At 45.2% G+C, this 4,178-nt stretch overlaps 1 pseudogene; it reads left to right on the plus strand.

Moving 5' to 3' along the window:
• Positions 1-3,218: 3,218 nt before the first annotated feature.
• On the plus strand, positions 3,219-3,593 carry LOC132342845 (cytochrome c oxidase subunit 6C-like; annotated as a pseudogene).
• The last annotated feature ends 585 nt before the right edge of the window (positions 3,594-4,178 follow it).

Genomic DNA, 4,178 nt, shown 5'->3' on the forward strand with positions numbered 1-4,178 from the left:
TCTTTGCAACCCCATGGACTGCAGCACGCTAGGCTCCCCTGTCCTCCACCATCTCCCGGGGTTTGCTCAAATTCATGTCCATTGAATCGGTGATGCCATCCAAACATCTCATCCTCTGTCGTCCCCTTCTCCTCCTGCCCTCAATCTTTCCCAGCATCAAGGTCTTTTCCAATGAGTTGGCTCTTCGCCTCAGGTGCCAAAGTATTGGAGCTTCAGCATCAGTACTGCCAGTAAATATTCAGGATTGATTTCCTTTAGGATTGACTGGTTTGATCTCCTTGCTCTCCAAGGGACTCTCAAGAGTCTTCTCCAGCACCACAACTTGAAAGCATCAATTCTTAATGCTCAGCCTTCTTTATAGCACCTACTAGACAGACAAAAATCAGAAAGCTGGATCATGTCAGGTGGTAGAGGAAATGTAGAGACCCAGAAACCCTCATGCATGGGGCAGGGGTGAGGGGGGTGGGTACTGTTAGGGGAAACACGGACTGAAACTGCCCACTCTGGCCAAGCACCATACTCACGATTTGCATGAGTTTTATGGCAGGAGGTCCTAGTAAAGAACACGGAACTAACAAGCCACCACCAACTGGAAGAATTCAGGAAAGGTCAAAAGGAGACACCACATGCCCTACCACCTCCCAGAATCCTCCTCACTGGTGTCCATTTTGGCTGAGCAATGCTTGTACCATCAGGAAGGACCCTGAGTCAAAATGATTGGCCAGAGACAACCTGGAAACTAACCCCATCACCATGAAACCTGATACTGCTACTCAAGTGGCAGAGCAGTCCTCCTGGGTTCCCTCACCCTCCTGTACTCCACCCAGTGCCTCTTCCCAATAAAGTCCTCTGCTTTGTCAGCAGGTGTGCCTCCTCAGACAACTCATTTTCAGGGGTAGACAAGAGCCCGCTTTGGGCCCCCTCCACTGACACAAGATCTAGAGTCATTCCCCCACATTCTGTAAACAGCTTCTCTATGAGAAGTTATCTTACTCAGGTTATCTTTATCTGATTGGCCTTACGTTTCCTCTTGGGGCCATGATTGATACAGTCCGCCTCAAGCCAGTGGTACATTTTGAGGTCCACACACAGGCCCAGGAGTGCAGCTGTACAAGCATCATTGGCTCTTTTGTGTCTCCGGTGAATTCTTCATTGGGCACCCCAGTCCTTTATGATGATTTCATTACCATGACAGTTGATGCAAGCTGCCAGCAGACTGTGTATATCACAGCCACCCAAGTCAATCTGTTTTCTCATTCCAGCTGCTTTCTTAAATTGTGGCCCATGCTTGGGCACTTACACATTCAGCATGTACACTGAACTTACAGCCAATTGCTATATTTATTCCCATGGGAAAGTGCCCTATGAGGGTGTATGCTTAGCATTCAATCTTTGGGGGTCTCTGACCTGACCAGATAGCTAACCCTTAAGAAAGATCCTGTTTTTTTAGACTCTCGGACATGGAGAGTAGACTTGTGGTTGCCAATGAGGAGGGGAGGGATGGGTGGAGTGGGAGTTTGGGATCAGCAGATGCAAACTATTATATATAGAGTGGATAAACAACAAAGTCCTACTGTATAGCACAGGGAACCATATTCAGTATCCTGTGGTAAACCATAATGAAAACAAATTTTAAAGTTTTATATATACATATATATCAATCACTTTGCTGTACAACAGAAATTAACACAACATTGTAAATCAACTATACTTCAACTTAAAAAAAAAAAAAAGAAATGCCCCCTGGTCACAGTGATTGGTTCAGAGACAGGACAGGACCCTGCTTCACCAACCAGGGTTGTTCCCTGGGATTTTTCACAGTGGACCTAAGCAGAGAGGTCTTCAGTTCAGGTCCACCATGAGGTCTGTGGCTTGCAACCAGAAATTCCTGATGGACACCAAGTCTCTTCAAGTCTTTTATTTATCCATTCATTCATTGATTCAGCAAATGAGTGCCAACTATGTGCCCATGTTGGGCTTCCCTGGTGGCTCAGATGATCAAGAATGCACCTGAAATGGAGGAGATGCAGGAGATGCGGGTTTGAGCCTTAGGTTGAGAAGATCCCCTGGAGAAGGGAATGGTACTCCAGTATTCTTACCTGGAGAACTCCATGAACAGAGGAGGCTGGGGGCTACGGTCCATGGAGTTGCAAAGAATCAGACAACTGAGCAACTAACACTTTCACTTTGACCACGTGTCCATGCTGGGCCCCAGGGCTACAGCAGTGAGTGAATCACCACTCTCATGTTGGGAGTATGAGAATGTTCAGTCATGGGAGACTGCATTCCTTGCTAGGGAGGAAGCGGGTCTTAGAAAAAGTCAGAGAGATAGCCCAGTCCATGTTTAGTAGAGTGGCAGCTGTCCCGTAGTTAAGAGTTTGGGCTCGGGAGTCAGATTGCCCGAGTTTGACTCTCTTTACGAATGACTGGCCTTCAGTTCAGTTCAGTTCATTCGCTCAGTTGTGTCCGACTCTCTTCGCGACCCCATGAATCGCAGCACGCCAGGCCTCCCTGTCTATCACCAACTCCCGGAGTTCACTCAAACTCATGTCCATCGAGTCAGTGATGCCATCCAGCCATCTCATCCTCTGTTGTCCCCTTCTCCTCCTGCCCCCAGTCCCTCCCAGAATCAGAGTCTTTTCCAATGAGTCAACTCTTCGCATGAGGTGGCCAAAGTACTGGAGTTTCAGCTTTAGCATCATTCCTTCCAAAGAAATCCCAGGGCTGATCTCCTTCAGAATGGACTGGTTGGATCTCCTTGCAGTCCAAGGGACTCTCAAGAGTCTTCTCCAACACCACAGTTCAAAAGCATCAATTCTTCAGTGCTCAGCCTTCTTCACAGTCCAACTCTCACATTCATACATGACCACAGGAAAAACCATAGCCTTGACTAGACGGACCTTTGCTGGCAAAGTAATGTCTCTGCTTTTGAATATGCTATCTAGGTTGGTCATAACTTTCCTCCCAAGGAGTAAGTGTCTTTTAATTTCATGGCTGCAGTCACCATCTGCAGTGATTTTGGAGCCCAAAAAAATAAAGTCTGACACTGTTTCCACTATTAGATGTTTCTAATAGATGTTTTTCCATCTATTTTCCATGAAGTGATGGGACTAGACACCATGATCTTCGTTTTCTGAATGTTGAGCTTTAAGCCAACTTTTTCACTCTCCACTTTCACTTTCATCAAGAGGCTTTTAAATTCCTCACGGTGCCTCAATTTCCTCATCTGTAAAATGGAATCATAAGACCCACTTCATCCATTTAATCATCTTTCCTATAAATATTTACCAAGGTCCATTTCTCCATCTGTCTGGAAGGATGTTGTTGTTGAGCTGTCAAGGAGAAAAACTACCATGGCTTCCAGTTCTTTGACAAAACCTCAGATGTGTGGACTTCTGGCCAATATCTGTGATTTCATATCCTTGGATTATTCACTGTCTCCTTGGGAGCTGCAACTTTCTATAAGCTTGATGTGGTTGAATAAGGAAAGAAGATATATGCAGATTTCTGCAAAAATTATAACTCCATAAAAGCTTTTGAGGAGATCAGGAAGACTGGCATCTTTCAGAGTGCAATGTGATTTTGGAATAGAAAGAATTTCTTTGGGTTGCGATCTATGGAAGTTTGCCACTTGCCTGTGTTCCTGCACTATGAACTATGAATATCTGGGCTAAGGGAATAGTTTCTCTAGATAAATAAATGATTAACAATACTGTGCAAAAAAAAAGAGTTTAACAAGTATCTATCCTGTGTCAGATGCTGTTTTAAGGATGAAGAGCCCTGCAGGAAAAGAAAGAAAGCAGACAAAAATCCCTGCTCTCCCGGAGCTGATATATGAGAGGAATTGTCGACTAAAAGATGCACAACATGAGAGTTGCAATTTAAGTTTTATTTGGGGCAAAATGAGGACTGCAGCCCGGGAGATAGCACTTCAGATAGCTCTGAGAGACTGCTCCAAAGAGGGAGTAGGGGCAGGTCAATATATAAGATTTTGGTGAAGCGGGAGTTCAATGAAATCAAGCGCTTACTTTACAGAAGGTTTTCTACTGGTCATGAGGAGTCACCATGAAGGGATTTAGTGCTTTTCTAGAGATAAGGGTTTCCCTGGTGGTTCAGTGGTAGAGAATCTGCCTGCCAATGCAGGAGACACAGGTTTGATCCCTGAGTTGGGAATATCC

The sequence above is a fragment of the Bos taurus genome, chromosome 18, assembly GCF_002263795.3.
Source record: "Bos taurus isolate L1 Dominette 01449 registration number 42190680 breed Hereford chromosome 18, ARS-UCD2.0, whole genome shotgun sequence".
Taxonomy (NCBI): domain Eukaryota; kingdom Metazoa; phylum Chordata; class Mammalia; order Artiodactyla; family Bovidae; genus Bos; species Bos taurus.